The sequence below is a fragment of the Rhinopithecus roxellana genome, chromosome 17, assembly GCF_007565055.1.
Source record: "Rhinopithecus roxellana isolate Shanxi Qingling chromosome 17, ASM756505v1, whole genome shotgun sequence".
NCBI classification, from domain to species: domain Eukaryota; kingdom Metazoa; phylum Chordata; class Mammalia; order Primates; family Cercopithecidae; genus Rhinopithecus; species Rhinopithecus roxellana.
Window position 1 is genome coordinate 28,068,248 of NC_044565.1, and position 19,983 is coordinate 28,088,230.

Sequence of the window (19,983 nt, forward strand, 5' to 3'; positions counted from 1 at the left end):
TCTCCTCTTGCCTTTCCTTCTTCAAATGTTCTCCTGTTTCTTCTTGGCTTTATAACTATCTTTGTTGCTGCTTCCTGTTTGGACGAACGGAGGCAAGATGGTGCACTTCCAGGTTCTTCATCACCATCTTTTCCGCGCGTGCGAAAATGCAGCCGGCGCCTGGGAAGGTGCAGACCAACCGGGCATGCGCCAGGTGACGTCAATCCGAAGAGACCAAGATTTACCTGGTCGCACCTGCAGAACGCCCCCGACACGCCCGTGCCCCGCCTATTGCCCTCCCACTCCCAGAAAAGCCGCTCCCGGCCTGCGTCCAGCGCGGACTTCCCAGCCCCCAGTCGGGACTGTATCAGGAACTCCGCCCGAGAGCTCACCGGGGGACTCTCTTGGCCTCCTTTGCCGGAGGCCGACAGACCTCTCCCTACCCAACTCCTTCCCTGAAGCTAGGTGACCAAAAATAAATTTGCACTTTTGCTCCTACCCTTGCCTACTTGCTGGTTCTTTTGTGCCCTCTCTGGTGGTCTTAGGAAAACAAATCACTTCCCTTCCTATACATTGCCTTAACTACATTTTAAAATCTAATCCTTTAATTTAAACATTATTTCTGGAGACATGTTTGCCATGTGGTCCATTTTGTTAGAAAAACACAAGAGAAAAAAATTGCTGATAATCTTCTCAAAAGGGATTATCTTGTTTGTTCTAAAGCCAAGGATGTATAGTGCATCTTGGAATGTTTTGGATTGAGGTGGGACATTTGCTTTCTTTTTGTTTTCAAACATCTTTAATTTACTTGGTATAAGAACTTCAGAATCAGCATAAAGTAAACGTAGTTTCTTAGGAATAGTGTCATGATAATTCCATGCACTCAACATGAGGTAGGTGATAACAAAAGTGGTGGTTTTCCTGATTTTTCTTATTCAGCCTCCATTACACAAAACAAAACAAAACAAACACCCTGGAGACAGAGATTCCTATTATGCCATAGTATTTCTCTTTCTCTCTCTTTTTTAAATACTTCAAGTGAGCATGCCATCAGCAGGGCTGTCCTCACTGAGCTATTTGGTGCTGGGAGAGGTTGTAGACAGTTGTTTGGTCAGTGCGAATGAGAGCTGATAGCCTCGCTGTAAGGCTGTCTGGCTGGGTACTCTCAGAGATTGTTAACAGTTTTAAAAAGTTTTCTAATCACTAACCATGTTAGGAAACCGGGGCTTTGTGTATGAAGAACAACTTCCTCTCAGGGACTGTACTCAAGCCTGAGGTTTGGACCTCAGCCAGTTCTATGAGCGAACAGGAGCAATGTCAAAAACATCAGGATTCCTGGTCATGAGGACCAGAGGGGGCCACTCCCAGGGATGGTAAGCGTCTGTAGGGCCGTCACGTGACTTTGCACCCCTGATGCTCCACAGAAAGGGATTTTCTGCACCCAGCAAGTGCTGACTGATTTCCTGAGGACACCTAGTTCTACTCTAAACTCTAAGAAGTTCTAGGGCCACATCAGGAAAGTGAGATTCATGCCCTGACTCATTTCCACACTTCAGAGGACACTTTCTTTGAGTGGGTGTTTGGGAAAAAAATGCAAGGTAGATGTAATTCTCCTACCCATCAGCTGATGACTTCTACCGACAGTGTCTAGAATAGAACATTTTTTTTCCTTTTGGGTAGCTACCTTCTCCCCAGATGGATGGTGTGTTCCGTAAAGCATGGAGGCATTTCTGGGTGAAATCATAATATTCCCTTGTGTGTAATCCTACTAGCTCCCTTTCATAAAGTAGCTGGAAGGTCTGAGTGGTCAAGAGTAATCCCTGAGCTGGTCTTGACACAAGCAGATACGGGCTCTTCCATCCTTGGGTCCCTCTGGTCTGACACCTGATGACACACTTAGGCGTTTTCCTCAAGTACCTAAAACTATAGTCAGTAGGTACTTAGAAGCAATTACAAGCTGTGCTAATGCTTTTTAAAGGTGGAAATATTGGCCAGGCATGGTGGCTCACACCTGTAATCCCAGCACTTTTGGAGGCCAAGGCAGGCAGATCACGAGGTCAGGAGTTCAAGACCAGCCTGACCAACATGGTGAAACACTGTCTCTACTAAAGATACAAGAAATTTGCCAGGCGTGGTGGCGGGTGCCTGTAGTCCCAGCTACTCAGGAGGCTGAGGCAGGAGAATGGCATGAACCTGGGAGGCGAAGCTTGCAGTGAGCCGAGATCACACCACTGCACTCCAGCCTGGGCGACAGAGCAAGACTCCATCTCAAAAAAGAAAAAAAAAAAAAGTTAGCTGGGTGTGGTGGCACGCACCTGTAATCCCAGCTACTCGGGAGGCTGAGGCAGGAGAATTGCTAGAACCTGGGAGGCAGAGGTTGCAGTGAGCCGAAGTCATGCTGCTGTACTCCAGGTTAAGTGACAGAGTGAGACTCCATCTAAAAAAAAAAAAAAAAAAAAAAAAAAGGTGTAAATAGCAATATGTGCTTTAGCTGAATATTAATTTTGTTGTTTTTGCCCTACCATTTAGCTCTGTGGTCTTGATCAAGGTCTCATCGCGAATCTGAATCTCTCACAACTCTGAATCTCAATTTTCTGGTTTGCAGAACTAAGACATAGCAGTTACAATGTGACGAGGAAATGGGAAAGGTCATACAAAAACCCTAACTGAAAAATCAATTAATATGAAGCTCAGTTAAACTAAAGACAGCCTATTGACATCGTTCGCGCATTTCCTCCTTGGTTCCCAGGAACTCTGGAAAAAGAGGCATTTGTTCTAAACATGGAAATGCAGCAAAATGATGATTCTCTTGGTACCATGCTAGAGCATTTTCTAATAAGCTGGCCTGGTGGTCTGGTTTGACACAATCAATAACTTAAATAAATACACACAGGGTACAGCCCTGCAATATTAGAAGTTACTCAGAATCAACTGATAGTAGTAAAAATTCTAGTTGAGAAATTATCCCCAAAGATGATATGATTTTATCACCCTGTACAAAGTTAACCAGTCTTACACATAATATGGATCCTTTCAAACTTTTAAATGAAGTATAATGTACATACAGAACAGTGAACGCATCATGGGCAACTAAATTAATTTTCACAAAGTCACATTTTGTGAATATGCTATGATTTATTAATACATTGTACTGCTGATGAACATTTGGGTAGTTTCTAGTTTTTGGCTAATAAATATAGGGCTGCTATGAGTATTATTGCATACATACTTTGGTTGACATTTTGACTATTTTCTGTTGGTCTTGTACTTGTGAGTGAAATTACTGAGTCATAAGATATGTATTTGTTCCTCAGCAGTAGTTACTGCCACACAGCATGGTTCTACTCATATATACTTCCAGTGGGATTGTTTGACAGTTCCAGCTGATGGAAATCTTTACCAACATTGAATATTTTCTCTTTTTCATTTTCACCATTCTGGTAAGAGTGTCCTGAAATTTCATTCTGGCTTTAATTGAATTTCCCCAATGGCTAATGAAGTTGAACACTTTTTCAAAACTTTTTTGGCCATTTAAATATTTTCTTTCATTAAGGATTGGTTCAGTCTTTTGTTTACATTTCTATTGGATGACCTAGATTTTTCTTACTGATTTGCAGCGGTTTTTAATGCATTCTGGGTAAGAACACTTTGTCAGCAATATCTATTGCAAATACCTACTTCAACTCTGTGGACTGCATTTCATTTCCTTAATGGTGTCTTTGGATGAACACACCTTGAGTTATCAATAGTCTTTCTCTGATTATTAGAATATTTTGTGTCTGTTTTACAACTATTTGCCTACTCCAAAGTCACAAAAATTTTCTCCTGTGCGTTTCTTTAAAGGCTTTATTGTTTTACTTTTCACATTCAGATCTGCAGACCAACAATTAAGATTTGGATATGGTATTAAGTAGTGGCTCAAGGTTCAATTTTCATTTCTCCATTTGACTATCCAGATGATTCAGTGCCATTTAGAGAAATGAATACTCTTTTCTCTCTTCACGTCAGTGTTGTGTTGGGCATAAATCAGGTAACTATGTATGTGTGTGTGAGTCCTTTTCTGGACTGTTTACTCTATTGTATCGGTCAGTTTGTATAAATTTTCACTGAAATGCTGTCCTAATTACTATAGCCCTAATATAAGATGATATCTGGTAGGATAAGTCTTTACTATTCCTCAAGATTACCATAGCAATTCTTTGCATTTAATATTTTCATATGAATTTTAAAATCACCTGTCAATTCCCACCAAATACCAACAGCAATTTTGATTGGGATTACAATTAATTTGCAAATCAATTTGGGAAGAACTGACATCTTTGCAACATCAAATCTTTCAATTATTGAACATGCTACAGTATATATCTCCGTGTATGTATTTTTAAACTTCTCTTGGCCATTTTTATAATTTTTCAGTGTAGAAAACTTACTTTTTCATATTTTCAGAAGAATCACTGTTTGTGGCAGCAATAGCTTTATTTTTAGGTGGTTACTATTTTTAGTGAGATTGTACACGATGTAATTTTTGAAACATTTCATTTATGATTTGTTTGTTGATAGAAATAAAGGTGATTTTCATATTGACCTTTTATCCACAGACACTGCTAAACTCGTTTATTGATTTTAATAATCTGTACATGCTTGTGAATATTCCAGAAAAACAATCATGCCATCTGCAAATAATGGCATTAATTTTTGAAGGGTGGTTTCACTGGGTAAGATTTCTTAATTGACAGGTTAGTTTTCTTTAGGTGCTCAGAGTGTGTCATTCCAATGCCTTTTGGCCTCCATACTTTCTCATGAGAATTCAGTTGCTAATCACATCTTTGTATTTCCTGTATGTGATGGGTCATTTTTCTTTAGTTGCTGTCAGGATATTTTCTTTATCATTGGCTTTTAACACTTTGATTATTATGTGCTTTCTTTGTGATTATTCTTTGTTAGGTTGTGTTGAGCTTGTTGAATATGTAAATTAATATTTTTCACTGTTTGAAAAGTTGTCAGTCATTATTCCTTTAAATATTTTCTACCCCCTTCTCCCCCTCCTTTCTGGGATTTTAATTACATATATTTTGGTAGCTTAATATTATTTCACAAGTCTCCAGGGGCTCTGTTTATTTTTCTACAGTCTTTTTGTCTTTGTGATCTTTTAACTGTGTAAAAAACTCACTAGTTCTTTTTCTATCACTAATCTGCTCTGGGAACTACCTCATAAATTTAAAAATTCCAGCAACTGTTCTTTCCAGCTGTTTTTAAACGTTATAGAGCTTCCCTTTCTCTGTCAAAGATTTTATATTTGTTCACTCATCAATATTTTATTTAAAAAATTATTTGAACGTGTTTCTCTTTACTTTTTGAGCATATTGATGTACAACATCTGGACCTACTCAGAGTCACCTACATTTTTGAAGCCCATATTTTTTAAGACGTAGAATTCTAGTTTTGCAATTATTTTCCACTCACACATTAAATATATTATAGGTGTATCTCAGAGATATTGTGGATTTGCTTCCAAACCACAGAAAAGTGAATATTGCAACAAAGCAAGTCACAATTTTTTTTTTGGTTACACATTGCATGTAAAAGTTACGTTTACACTATATTGTAGTCTATTAAATGTATGGTAGCTTTATGTCTAAAAAACAATGTACATATCTTAATTAAAAATACTTTTTCACTTAAAAATGCTAACAATTATCTGGGCTTCAGTAAGTTGTCATCTTTTTGCTAGTGGGAGATCTGCCCTTGATGCTGATGGCTGCTGACTGACCAGAGTGGTGGTTGCAGAAGGTTGGGGTAGCTGTGGAAATTTCTTAAAATAAGACAACAATTAATCATGCTACAGTGATAAACTCTTCTCTTGTTGAAAGATTTCTCTGTAGCATGTGATGCTGTTTGATAGCATTTTGCCCAAATTAGAACTTCTTTCAAGATTGGAGTCAGTCCTCTCAAACACTGACATTACTTTGTCAGTTCAGTTGAGGTAATATTCAGAATCCTTCTGATATGGTTTGGCTCTGTGCCCCCACCCAAATCTAATGTCAGATTGTAATTCTCATACATCAGGGGAGGGACCGGGTGGGAGGTATTCGGATCATGGGAGCTGTTCTTATGATAGTGAGTGTGAGTTCTCATGAGTTTTGGTGGTTTAAAAGTGTGGCATGTTCCCCCTTGCTCTCTCTCTTTCTCTCCTGCCACCATGTAAGATGTGCCTTGCTTCCTCTTCACCTTCTGCCATGATTGCAAGCTTCCTGAGGCTGCTCCAGCCATGCAGAACTGTGGGTCAATTAAACCTCTTTTCTTCATAAATTACTCAGTTATTTATAGCAGAGTGAAAATGAACTAATGTACCTGTGTTGTCATTTCAACAATGTTCACAGCATCTTCACCAGGAGTGGATTCCGTGTCAAGAAATCACTTTCTTTGCTCAATCATAAGAAACAACTCCTCATTCATCCAAATTTAGTCGTGAGACTGCAGCAATTGATTCCACCTTCAAGCTCCACTTTAAATTCTAGTTCTCTTGCTATTTTCACCACATCTGCAGTGACTTCCTCTACTGAAGTCTTGAACCCCTTAAAGTCATCCATGAGGGTTGGAGTCAACTTCTCTCAAACTCCTGTTAATGTTGATATGTTGACCTCCTCTCATTAACCATGAATGTCCTTAATGACATCTAGAATGGTGAATCCTTTCCAGAAAGTTTTCCATTTACTTTGCCAGTTCCATCAGATAAATCACTATCCATGGCAGCTATAGCCTTACAAAATGTATTTCCTAAATAATAAGAATTGAAAGTCAGAATTACCTCTGGATCCAATGGAAATTGTGTTAGCAAGCATGAAAAAACATTAATCTTTTTTTTTTACATCTTCATCAGAGCCCTTGGATGACGAGTTCCATTGCCAATGAATAGTAATATTTTTACAGGATTTTTTTTTTTTTTTCCTGAGCACTAGCTCTCAACAGTGGGCTTAAAATATTCAGTAAAGCATGCCGCAAACAGATGTGCTGTCATTCAGGCTGTGTTGTTAAGTTTGTAGTGCATAGGTAGAGTAGATTTAGCATAAGTTTTGAAATGAGAAATGGACATTGGCTTCCACTTAAAGTCACCAGCCGTATTAGCTCCTAATAAGAAAGTCAGCTTGTCCTTTGAAGCTTTGAAACCAGACATTGACTTCTTTTCTCCACTATAAAAGTCCTAGATGACATATTCTTCCAACAGAAGACTGTTTTGTCTACATTGCAAATCTGTTGTTTAGTGTAGCCACCTTCGTCAATGACCTTACCTAGATCTGTGTAACTTGCCGAAGCTTCTACATTAGCATTTGCTGCTTCATCTTGCACTTTTATGTTATAGAGATGGCGTCTTTCCTTCATCCTCATGAACTAACCTCTGTTAGCTTCCAACATTTCTTTTGCAGCTTCCTCACCTCTCTTAGCCTTCCTAAAATTGAAGAGAGTTAGGGCCTTGCTCTGTGTTAGACTTTGGTTTAAGAGAATGTTGGGTCTGTTTTGATCTATTATTGACACTACTGAAACTTTCTCCATATCAACAATAAGTCTATTTTGCTTTCTGATCATTTGTGTGTTGACTGGAGTAGCACTTTTAATGTCCTTCAAATATTTTTACTTTGCAGTCACAACTTTTCTAACCATTTGGTGCAAGAGGCCTAGCTTTCATCCCATGTTGGCTTTCAACATGCCTAACTAAGCTTCATCATTTCTTGTTTTTTATGTAAAGTGAGAGAATTGTGACTCTTCTTTGAACACTTAGAGGTCATTTTAGGGCTATTAATTGACCTAATTTCAATACTGTTGCAGCTGAGAGAATAGAACGGAGAAGAGAGATGGGGGAGTAGCTGGTCCGTGGGACAGTCAGAACACATACAACATTTATTAAGTTTGTTGTCTTATGAGTGTGGTTTGTGTCACCTCAAAACAATTACAATAGTAACATCAGAGATTGCTGATTGCAGATCCCCATAACATATAATAATAATAATAAAGTTTGAAATAGTTTGGGAATTACCAAAGTGTGACACAGAGATATAAAGTTAGCACATGCTGTTGGAAAAATGGAGGTGATAGACCTGCCAGGTGCAGTGTTGCCACAAACCTTCAATTTGTAAAACAAAACCAAACTCCCACAATATCTGTGAGGCACAATAAAACAAAATGAAATAAAATGAGGTCTGTTTGTACCTTGTTGTGTTCTAGTGTTTACTGTTTCTATCAAGGAGACAGCTGTAAGTCTTCCGCTGAATGACATATGCCTTTGTTTCCCTGACTGTTCTTAAATTGTTATGTTGTCTTTGGTTTTCAAGTGTTTTATTAAGATGGGTCAAGGTATAGTTATCTTTGGTTTATCTTTTTTTTTTTTTTGAGACGGAGTCTCGCTCTGCCCCCCAGGCTGGAGTGCAGTGGCGTGATCTCGGCTCCCTGCAAGCTCTGCCTCCCAGGTTCTTACCATTCTCCTGCCTCACCCTCCCGAGTAGCTGGGACTACAGGCGCCCACCATCATGCCTGGCTAATTTTTTTTTATTTCTAGTAGAGACAGGGTTTCACCGTGTTAGCCAGGATGGTCTCGATCTCCTGACTTCGTGACCCGCCCACCTCGGCCTGCCAAAGTGCTGGGATTACAGGTGTGAACCACTGCGTCCAGCCTATACCTTTTTTTTTTTTTTTTTTTTGTAATTTGGCCTTCTAGTCCTTTGTTCCCTCCTTCATCACCACCACCACCTACCATGGGGAGTTTTGAGTACAGGAACCTAAATCCCCACAAAGGTTCTATGTTGGGGGTATGTAATAACACATAAGTCCATCAGATCAAATATTATTTTCCAACCAAGTTGGAATTTGCTAAGTCCCATGAAAATGTGGTTCACCAGTTTTGAAAAATGTTTGGCCACTATCTCTTCAACTGTTGCTTCTGATTTGCTCTTTCTATCTTCTTCTAAGATTAATTATACATATATTAGACATCTTGAGTATATCACACACATCTCTTACGCTCTTTTTATTATTTTTTCTCTCTATGCATTGGTTTAGATATTGTCTGTTAATCTACTTCCACATTCACTAACCCTGTGGTCTGCTGTGTTTAATCAGCTCTTAACCCGTCAGCTGAATTTTCACTTCAGCTATTATATTTTTCAGTTCTAGATTGTCTATTAGATTCTTTTTTGTAGATTTCAATTCATTGCTGGTATTTTTTGTCCTTTTACCTATTTAGTTCATGTTTTTCCCCATCTTCTTGAGGGTATTAATCACAGTTATTTTACAGTCTTAATTTGCTAACTATAATTTCTTAATTATATGTGAGTTGTTTCCATATTCTGCTTTTTTCCCACTAATTATTAGCCATATTCTGTTGTCTCTTTGGTAAGTTTTTAATTTTGCCAGACAATGTGTATGAGAGGACAATAGAGGCTTCAGCTAATGTTATTATTGAGCAGGGAGTCTCTTCTTTTCTGTTCAGCAGATGGAATGAGGTATTGGTAAACTCAATCTGACCAGAATTTTCCATTTTACAAAAACAGACTAGATCTTGGTTTACTTGTGTTTCTCAGTCGAGGCTTTTCTGGGCTTTTCATAGAGAGAATGAAAATTCTCTCTTGTGAATCTCTCTTGCCTTAGTTCCAAGAAATTTGTGGGAGAACCAGATATGCCCTCCAGAGATTCACAGTCCAGATCTCAAGTGATCAGTCTCATAGAGATGAAAAATCTGGCAAATGTTTTGATGGAAAACAGGTTATGTGCTTGAGGCAGGGCTTCTTCTTCTAGTAGATTTTTTGTTTTTTAATTATCAATCTTTAACAGCATCTTGGATAGCCTATGAGTGTATGAACTTGACAAGCATTGCCTCTATGGTTCACAGTAATTTCTAAAATACATTCACTTTTTTGGCCATTATCCTCTGAAAGCTGATTTTGTAATCTCAATAAAGTGGAAGTGGATTTTATAATCTTGATAAAGTGGAAATTAACAAGGCAGTTTCATGAATAATGTATCCTTTTTTCTCTTTTTGAAAATTATACATACTATTTTGCATATTTATGGAGTACCTGTGATACTTTGTTGCATTCATAGAATATATAATAATCAAGTCAGAGTATGTGGAGTATCTATCACCTTGAGTATTTACCATTTTTATGTGTTTGGAACATTTCAATTTCTCTCTTGTAACTACTTTGAAATAGACAATATACTGTTGCTAACTATAGTCACCCTACCTTGCTATCGAATAGAATTTATGCTATCTAACTGTAGGTTTGTACCCATTGACCAAGCTCTCTTTATCCCCGCCTTTTACCCACACAGCCTTCCCAGCCTCTAGTATCTATTATTCTACTCTCTACCTTCATGGGATTAACTTTTTAAGCTCCTATATATGAAGAAGAACATGCAAAATTTGTCTTTCTGTGTCTGCCTTATTCCACTAAATGTAATGACTTCCAGTTCCACTCATGTTGCTGCAAATGACATAAAATCATTACTTTTTAATGGCCGAATAGAAGGTTTTTGATTTGTAATAGCTTAAAGCTTCATGAGATTTTACTCTGCCGTTTCCAGAGCTTCCACGTCCTTCTCCAGCTACCTACACTACCCCAGAGCTCAGGAAATCCCTATTTCGCAAACTCATCATTTGTTTGAGATCCCTCGATCGAGTTTTTGATTGTCAGCGTTGCCCCACATAACCATTAAAAACTTTCCTGGTTTCTCTTTTTCCAGCAGAGGTCCTCTGTCTGGGTTAAGCCAAGTCTTCAGCTTGCAGCCAAAATTGGTAATGTTGGCAGGGGGGCGGGAGGCTGGCAATCATCAGTTCTTATCTTAATCAGTGTCATTGCCTCTTCTCTGAAAAAATTTTTTCCCACTCCTAGTAGTTTCTTAGCTCTTTGATTCTTAAAAAAATACAGCTTCTTCAATGTATCCATGTACTTATCAATGAAATCCTCCCAAGAAGCAGAAGCTCTTGAAAATCTTATTTTGATATTCATTTCCTGACTATATAATCTATGTTTCTTAAGTGCTCTTTAAACTAACTCTTTTTGGGATGTTTCCCTATTCATTTCCTCATTAATGAGCTAAATAACACTTTGGCCTGTTCTAAACATAACATTGAAAATTCTATTTTGCACACCTCATATAAACTCCGAGAACAGGGCAAAGGGAATCACGTTTATGACACTAATTCTTCTAGCAGTGAACTCTTGCTGAAGAGGTTTGGAATTTACTGGCAAAACAGGGGTGGTAGGAGGGCAGCAAGAGAAGAAAGGATGGGGCTGGAGCCATGTCCAAAGGAAGATGCTTTTCCACTATCTAGTTTCATGACTATGATTTTTTTTTTTTTTTTCCCAGCCAGAGGAAGTGCATCTTGTCTATAGAGGTTTACTCAGGATTAAGTGAAATTTTACCACTCACACAGTGTCCTTTCTCATTGCCACATCATAAACCAGTCTTTCCCCTGAGTCACACACATACAATCCTTGCCCAGCAAGTCATGATGGTGCCGTGTGTGTATGTGATAGTGATGGGAAAAGGATAAAACATAACACTCAACTGTGTTATGGCAAAAAGAGATTGCAGTGATGGTAAAGAATGCAGGAAAGGAAGCCAATTTATCTGTTAGGAAAAAACTTCCACTTGCTTATAAATTCTGTTTCCTCTGATGAAGTTTCACTATAAAATGTTTTCTTTTTCTTTAAATACAAGAAGATGAGAGGACATTGATGAATGAAAAATCTTTACGTTAAAGGATACTGGAAACTTACGAAGAATAAATGTAATGTATAAGACCCCTATAAGGCCTTAGGTTGAAAACAACATGCACCCATGAGCTTGCTAAGTAATTTGAGAAACAGAACATAATCGGCATCTTTGAAGTTTTCTCTATACTTCTCAGTCTATCTCCCTGCTTCCCCCCAGAGATAGCTACTCCCCTGAACGTTAGTGTTTTTATAGTGTTAGCATTTATGTTTGCATGCAAAAAACATATTATTTTGTTTCATTTAAAAATTTTTATAAAAATAATGCACTGTTCTTCCTTTTTTCATTTTGTGTTTTGTTTTTAAGCTACATTCATGTTGATGTATGTAGCACAACTTAGTTTTCACACCGTGTCCTATTCAGTGGTGTGATATGTACTGTAATTGACGCATTCATTTTCCAGTCAATGGATTTGGGCGCTTTCACTGGATTTTTGCTTTTATGAAAAATGTTTCTCTGAGGGTTCTTGTACTGGCCTTATAGGGTGTGTACTCATGGTATTCTTTAGACAAAGTATAAGCTGAATCTTGAGACAGGCTCATGTTCATATTGTTTTCCAAAGTGGTTGCAACGGTTTCTATCACATCAAACAGTTTCTACTTGTTGCCAACATCTAGTTTGTTAGACTTGAAAGTTTTTTGCCTACCTGGGAAATGTAAAATAGTTTCTCATTTGTGTTTCTAATTTCCTTGGGTTTTTAAGTTAAGTATCTTTCCATTTAGTTATTGGCTTTTCAAGTTTTCTCTTCTGTGAAATGCCTGTTTTTGTCTTTTTTGTCTATTTAATAGTTATTTTTTCTCTTCTTAACTGATTCTAGGCATTCTACATTTTTGTGTTACTAATTCTCTGTAAGTTATTTGTGTTACAAATATTTTCCTCTTCTGGCTTGTCTTTTATTTTTTTAAATGATGTCTTTTGGTGAGTAGAAGTTTTTAATAATAATGTGGGCAAATTTATTAATCTTTATATATTTTTAAAACCTTTGAGTCTTTTAAAAGCTTTCAATTTTTACCATCCTGATATTCCCTTATTTTAGATAAATATATTCTTTTGTATTTTATTCTTAAAGATGGGAAGTTTTGCCTTAGTATATGATTCATCTGAAGTGGATCTTTTTGTTTTTTCTTTTCTGCAAGGGATGAAATAAGGAACTAATTCTGTTTCCTCAGCGTGTGCTTTGCCAGTTGTCCCCAAAATTGTTATTGAACAATGTGCATTGCCACCTCTGTCATGTGCTAACTTTCCATACGTATTTGTCAGGAGAGGAAGCTTTACAATGGAGTAGCAAAGCTTGAAATCTCAGTGACTTTGCACAACACAAGTTTATTTCTCACACTTGTTAAGTCTGAAGTTGGTCATTGGCTCTTTTTGGTGGTTCTCTTAGAATGGTGACTTTATCGGGGATCTGGGCTGTTTCCTTCCTGCAACCCTATAAGCTGGGAATTATTTCCTTCCATAGCTTCACATATAAGAGAAAGATAGGGATGATGGAAAGTCACATGAGCTCTTAACTCTCCTGGAGCTTGTGGCTGGCCCCAACCATAAGCAAGGGAGGCTGTCAAATTTGGGGAGCATGTATACATATTTAATGACCATTTATTGTCTCTGCCATATAAGTGTGGGCCTCTTTCTGGTTTCTTTATTCTGTTCCTGGTCTATTTGTATATCCTTGCAACAATTCCTTAATTGCTAAAGCTTTGTAATAAGTTTTGATATCTGCTTGTACAAGTCCCTCATCTAGAAATATTGGTGAAAGAAAAAAGACTATAAAATATTAGGAATGAACAGGGATATATAACTATGGACATGGCAACATTTAAAGATAAGAGAATACCAAGAGTGACTATAAGCCAAAACATTTGAAATTTTAGATCAAAGAACAAATTCCAAGGAAGACATAATGTATCAAAATTGACTAAAGAAAAAATAAAAAATCTGAATAGTCTCATATAATATTAAACATTTGATTCATATTATAACTATCCTACAAAGAATAGTTTGTATAAAGAAAATAGAATAGATTCTACAAAGAAAGTATTTTACCTAAATGATATTTGAGTGAGTTCTACCAAATATTCAAGCAACAGGTAATGTCAATCTTATACAAAATTTTTAGAGGATAAAAATTTCAAAGAAACACATTCTAATATATTATATGAAGCTGGAATATCATTAACACCAAAACTAGAAAATCCCAGTATAAGAAAATAATATTGTATTTCAACCTAGAGGTACAAATCTTAAAATAAAATACAATTATCAGTGTATAACCTGTGGTGATTTTAGAAAGATGAGAATCCATGACCATGTTATGATTATCCTAGAAATATAAGGATGGTTTAATCTCAGGCCATTTATTAATATTGTATAACATATATAGAGTAAGGGAAAAACTGATATTAATAGATGCAAAAATAGTTTTTTCATAGTATCCAATATCTATTCTTGATACTCTCTTGGGAAACCAGAAAGAGAGGATGTCATTCTTAATCCGATAAATGATGTCTACTGAAAACCTAGAAGTAAATCTCATACTCTATAAAACACTGGTTCTCTTTAAATCAGGAGCAATATAAGAATTACTATTATCAATTATTTTATTTAATGTTTTGCTGGAGTTGCTGGCCAATGCAGCAAGATAAGAAAATAACAAAAGTAAAAAACACTGTAATAAAATGAACAGAGCTATTATTATTTGAAGATAATATGACCTATCTACATGGTAAACCCACCAAAAAATGCTTGTTTTTTACTGTTGAGAAGCTGGGTCATATTCGACAGTCAAGAATTCTGGAATAAGTTTTCATCAAATCCCTATTGAACTGCATAGTATACACTGCACTGAAAAGTATGATTATGAGAGCCAGGTAATAGCGTAAAAACTATTTGTTAAGTCAAAAGAGATTACAAAGATATATGTGCATAGAAAAAAAGAGTAGATGGGAATATTGCTTAGTGCTAAAGGGGGTTAGGTGGCAAGATCATGAATTAATTTTCCATATATTCTTTATGTCCCATATCTTCTGTGTTGTGGCTATATTTTTTATAACAAAAGTATTTTTAAAATTTGTGCTAATGAGAACCTTTGGACTCTTCCTGCAGATTTAGTGATGCTTGTTGACTTGTGTCAGAGAGTCGTTGAAGACAATACAGTTCCAACCTGACCTTTAACTGCACAGTAAGTCAGCCACATTTATTGGGTTGTGACTCATATTTGGAACCTGACATATAATGAATACCGATAAGACATCATTTTACCTTATGAAACACAATAACTTCCTTATTCACTAAAATAACTGAAAATGGCACTGCACCCAAACTTCACAGAAATGTACATTGAGGCATTGTGATAGAGTAAAACAGAAGAAAAAGGAGTTAAACACAGTCTGTAGATCCAAATCCTAGTCTTGGCTTTCCCATACTAGGCTTGGTTTCCTATTTCAAAATGTGAATAGTGAGAAAGTGCCCTGTTTATAACATTGATTTGTCATGAGGGCAAAACAAAGAACCCCAACACTGAACCCCAAATTAGAGGGCCTAGAAGAGATGGTAGAAGCAGTTTCCACTGGATGTTCATACTCGTCCAAGTGGCCTTTGTTTGAGTTCTTCCAGGGATGGGGCAAACACTGTCTCTGCATTGCTGAGTGCTCAATGTATTGTTACGAAGACCTTTTTCACATTGGCCTCCTGGACGTCTACCCCATTGCCTTCGTTCTGTCTCTGGGTTAGGGTACCGTGATTCCTGGCATGGCCTGGTGGCTTCCAGGTGTACGGATATCAATCTTCTTAGCCTAAGGGCCCGTGGGAGAGCCTAGCTGGTCTTCTTTGGCCATGAACAGCCTTTGTTATTGTTTTCTCTGCATGCCATGACAGGAGCGTGTCTGAGGGCTTTCTCCAGTGTGACCCTCCTTCGTATCAGAAGGTACACTCCCACTGGGGCAGCTAAGCACACAGCCTCCTACCACACATGATTCACTGTGGACGTCTTGGTCAGTCAAGACTCTGGCATTTGTTTGGTTTTGTTTTCCACCAGTGCTTTGCTTTTTCATGTGCCTTGTCCTGTACTTAACAATATGAGGTTAGGGAAATAGGAATGGGATTTTAGATTTGTCTGTGATAAATCTCACGATGTTAGATTTAGCCTATGGTTCTATCTTAATGGCATCTTTTGGGATCCTGGTTTGCTCTCTCAGTGAATTCGCAGTCCATTTTAACTCCAGGATTCCCAGGATGTGGTAAGCTGCCTGCTCTGCCCTTCAGCTGTAGAAACCTGTTCTGCGCTTCCTAGCTCCCTCCCCAGCCCCTGGCTTGGCCTCGAGGCATTCTCCTTTCCTGCATTCATGGCCTCCAGGAATATTACCACACACCATCTGCACATCATCTGGTTCTTTTGGCCAATGCTCACTTGATCATGTTTTTTTGGCTTCAGTTTCCAGTTCTGCTTTCTAAATTTGTATTTGCTTTCTTTGGAAAGTGTATTCCTTCTTCCCTACCCTCCCTCCTTTCCTGCATTCCTCTGCTCTGTACTCTCCACAACTGAAGAGTGCCATGACCATGTCCATGCCCAACCTGGCTGCCTCTTTTCTGGGAGGAGAGGTCAGCTCCACACCTGAGAGCTAGGATGGAACCGAATACCTGGAACTGAGCCTGAGGCTTTCCAGTAGAGCACACTTTTCAGATTGACTCATTTACCATTGAGTATGGGTGTTTATACATGTATCCAACTCTACTAACCATATTCTTCATTTTGCTCACAAGACAGTTGTTTGCAGATACTTACATGAAATTCTGATTCACTAAGTTTACAGCATTTAACTGTGGTAATCTCACCATCTAACAACACCATCAAACAAAAGATTGCGTGAGCTTCACCAGACCTGGCTTGTTTTTAGTCAGTTCATGCTTTTCCCTTGGCGATCGTGGCTTCATTAAGTGCTGAAAGACTATCCCTGTAATCATTCATCTAGAATATTTCCCATTCCCTCATCTGTGCTTGCAAAATCCCTTAAACTTGGTAATGGATGTGGAAGCTGTCTGTCTGGAGGTATGAAGAATTAAGGGATGGCATTCTCCCCAGAGGTTTGATAGAAAGCTGAAGACACTGTGCGGTCTGGAAGAGTCATAGGGATGATATGAATTGTTCATGTATCATTGCCTGCAACAGGAGTATGATAAGAAGCCAGGCACTCAAGCCAGATCCTTAGGGCCTGACCACAAAGGTTGCCAGTGGCCATCGGGGATGGCATGGTTACTTTTCTAGTGTAAAGAGACAACGGTTAAACTAACAGAATGTGTCACTGGAAAGCATTTTGAAGATCAGGTCAATTAGTGCTCCCCGTGTTAATGTGCACACAGGTCACCCAGGAAGCTTACTCAAATATAGATTTGAATTCAGTAGTTCTGGGGTGGGTCCTAATGTTCTGCATTTCCATTGTGCTCCTTGGTGATGCTCTTGGCTCATGGGCCACACTTTGGGTCCCAAGAGTTTAGACTATACTGTTTTATTTTGTTCTGTTTTATTTAGTTTTTTGTCAGATGTAGAAACTGAGATCCAGTGAGGTGAGGTGACTTTCCCAAAGATAAATAGATGAAGTTAAAGCTAACTCTTTAACCCAGGTCTGCTGGTGTCCAGGTTGGTGTCTCTCTAATTACAGAACTGCTGGACTTAGGAAAGCAGAAGTCTCCTGTGCTCTCTTAATGATCTGTAGCATGTTGAGGGGGAGCCAAGGTTAGATTCTAAGGATGCACGTACTTGCACACACATGCACACACACACACATGCTCATGCACACACGTGCACACATATACTGAACGTGCTTCTTCCTATTCTCCTTTTTCAGTTGGGAGGTATAAGAAACACATAGATTACAGCCACATTGGAGACATTTATAAATACAAATCAATTCTGAATGTGTAAACTTTTCCATAAGAATGTTATGGGAAAATACTGAGTTATTTCTGACCTTTTATGTATAAACACAGACATTCTAGAGTTCGACAAAGACCACGTTACTGATAAAATTGTATTAGAATGACGCCTTCTGATACTTTAAATGTTAAAAGCTCTGGGCTTGGCTCAGGGAATTCTAGACTCTAGCTTTCATAAAGGACCCTAGAGTTTGGGAGATTATCCATTAACTTGTGGTATTGAAATTTTGTTGCCAAATATGACTATTTGTTTTCCCTGAACTCTGTAGGGGAATAATACAGCTGAGAAAACCCAGGCAAAAGTGCGTGTGTGGGTGCATATGTGTGGCGTGTATGTTCACACATGTTAACTAAACAGTGCAGATTCCTCCAATTTTTCTCCTTTTTGAGAAGTGGGAAGGAGGAAGAGAGAAGAAATTGTCTGGAGTGGAAAAGAGGGCCGGAAAAATCCTTGAACTAATAATTTGCCAATTAATCCAGCTGCTTGGTAATAGCCTGGAATTGGAAGGTCTTTGGGGTGCTCTCTGGAAAGGGTGCCAGGAAGTATGAGACAATGGCTGCTAGGGACTTGCACTGTTCCTGAGAAGACCTGTTGTCAAGTAAATTGCGGTGGATCCCTGGTAACACTTGAAGAGTAATGCAAGCCTGGGCTCCACCTGGGCTCCACCCCTGCCTGACTAAGGGAGCTTGGGGAAAGTACTTACGTAATCTCAATCACTTTCCTCACCTGTAAAATGGGCCTAAAGAATTTAAATTTCCATGCAAGTCAAAACCATAACGAGATATCATCTCACACCGGTCAAAATGGCTATCACTAAAAAGTCAAAAAATAAGAGATGCCAACAAGGTTGCAGAGAAGAGGGAAAGCTTATATCCTGCTTGTGGGAATGTAAATTAGTTCAGCCACTGTGAAAAGCAGTTTGGTGATTTCTCAAAGAACTTAAAACACAACTACCATTTGACTCAGCCATCCCATTATTGGGTATATTCCCACAGGAATATAAATCATTCTACCATAAGAACATGATGTTCATTACATCACTATTCTCAATAGCAAAGACATGGAATCAACCTAAATGTTCATCAGTGGTAGACTGGATAAAGAAAATGTGGTACATATACACTATGGAATATTATGCAGCCGTGAAAAAGAACAAGATCATGTATTTTGCAGCAACATGGATACAACTGGAGGTCATTATTCTGAGAACTAACACAGAAACAGAAAATCAAATACTGAATGGTCTCGCTTATAAGTGAGAGGTAAACACTGAGTTCATATGGACACACAGAAAGGAACAACAGACACTAGGACCTAATTGAGGGTGGAGTGTGGGGGGAGGGTGAGGATTGAAACTACCTCTAGGGTACCATCCTTATTGCCTGGGTTACAAAACAATCTGTAGACCAAGCCCCCTGAATACACAATTTCCCTATGTAACAAACCTGCACAAGTACCCCTGAACCTGAAATAAAATTAAAAATAAATAAGTAAATGAATACATAATTTAAATTTCCTTGAAGAATGCCTGGCACCTATAAGTGCTCACTTTTGCTATCTCCGTTATCATCACAGAGAGAAGGCACAGGTTCAGAGTCGGGAAAATCACCCCAGGATGCTTGAGTAGGGGTCTGCTTGAGCAAATGGTGATGAAAACTGGAAAGAAGGGGAAGGAGCAAAGAGGAGGTGGGCTGTGTCGTGCTGGGTGGTGTCACATTGACTAGGGTAAGGAGCGGCAGTGGCAGAATTGAGGCTGCAGAGCATTGACGCAGAGGTTTGAGCAGTGCCTCTCAGGGTCAGCAGGCGGCCCATCCAGGTGAGCACAAAGGGTTCTTGGAAAAGGTAATGGAACAATGACAGGAAAGTGTGTGAGACCAGATGTCTGTGGGCTTTGAATGCTGGAATTGGAGGCGTGACTCTTCCTCCCTACACTGCAGATTTTTGAGTAGCATTGTGATAGGCTGGACTCGGTATCATGTTGAGAATGTTCATCTGAATGCAGGGGACAGGAGGGGGTATGAGAGAAATAAAAGAAGAGTCAGGCCAGGCGCAGTGGCTCATGCCTGTAACCCCAGCACTTTGGGAGGCCAAGGGGAGTGGATCATCTGAGGTCAGGAGTTTGAGACCAGCCTGATCAACATGGTGAAACCCCATCTCTACTAAAAATACAAAAATTAGCCAGACGTGGTGGCGGGCGTCTGTATTCCCAGCTACTCGGGAGGCTGAGGCAGGAGAATCGCTTGAACCTGGGAGGCAGAGGTTGCAGTGAGCCAAGATTGTGACATTGCACTCCATCCTGGGAGACA